At 53.3% G+C, this 1,075-nt stretch overlaps 2 pseudogenes; both read left to right on the forward strand.

The window, feature by feature from the left end:
• The first annotated feature begins 215 nt into the window (after nt 1–215).
• LOC141267538 (5S ribosomal RNA) lies at nt 216–334 on the forward strand (annotated as a pseudogene).
• A 621-nt stretch (nt 335–955) lies between these two features.
• LOC141267596 (5S ribosomal RNA) lies at nt 956–1,075 on the forward strand (annotated as a pseudogene).

Genomic DNA, 1,075 nt, shown 5'->3' on the forward strand with positions numbered 1-1,075 from the left:
CCGTGAAGCTGACGTTCCGTCGACAGCGCTGCAGCCGATCAGTGAGCTCAGCGGCTCTGAGTGGGTCGTTGTGTATACAAGACCTTTTAAGGAAGCCAGCAAAAAAATTGAAGAGAAGGGAAAGCACAAAAGGACCTGGTCTTGCTGAGCACTGGAAAGGGCAGCCGGCAGCCAGACATCAAAGTAGAAAAGCAGCAAATGAGAGGCTAGTCTCTGCCTATGGCCACACCACCCTGAACACGCCCAATCTCGTCTGATCTCAAAAGCTAAGCAGGGTTGGGCCTGGTTAGTACTTGGATGGGAGACGACCTGGGAATACCAGGTGCTGTAGGCTTTTGCTTTTTCCTTCCTTCCACCAGCAGGGGGCACTCTCTTCTATGCCTTTTTTCCATTCCCTTTCACAAGTGCACACATTCATTCTCTTTTCTTTTTTTCATTTGGTTTCTCTCTTGCGCTATTTCATCTCTGCAAAATACCAGCGTCCTTCTGATCACCGTGGGCCTCCAGCATTGTTGCTTCTTTACTTTTAATACTAGGCTCCTTTTCACCAGGACCAGCGTCTCCCCCGTGGCTGGAGGCAACCACCGGTAACCCCAAGCAGAAGACGTTTGCAGGCAACACGACCCTCCCCCCTGAAGAGCAGCTCAAAGTCACTGGCAACCATCTCACCCTCTTCCTTCATTCACCCCTGGACGTCTCGCTCCGCCCCCAAGTTACGGGTCCAGCTTGCTCTTTCTGTCACATTACCACGATGAAGGGTTTAGCCTGCAGGAGAACCTGCGCCGAGCCATTTTTGAAGACACCTGATGCGGCGGGTGAATCACTGCTAAACAAACCACACCTGTAGGGACGGCACAGACTTTGCATGGACCCTTCGGAGCCCGCCCCGTCACGGACAGATTGCTCGCCACCAAGCGATCCTGAGAAAGGCTGGCCGGGCGATGGATCGAGCAGCTTCTACTGGCCATACCACCTTGGATACGCCTGATCTCATCTGATCTCAGAAGCAAAGCAGGGCTGGGCTCAGACAGTACTTGGATGGGAGACCTCCTGGGAATACCGGGTGCTGTAGACT

This window comes from Phyllobates terribilis, unplaced genomic scaffold (genome assembly GCF_046119375.1).
Source record: "Phyllobates terribilis strain yellow unplaced genomic scaffold, ASM4611937v1 Scaffold_4__5_contigs__length_816908805, whole genome shotgun sequence".
Lineage (NCBI taxonomy): Eukaryota > Metazoa > Chordata > Amphibia > Anura > Dendrobatidae > Phyllobates > Phyllobates terribilis.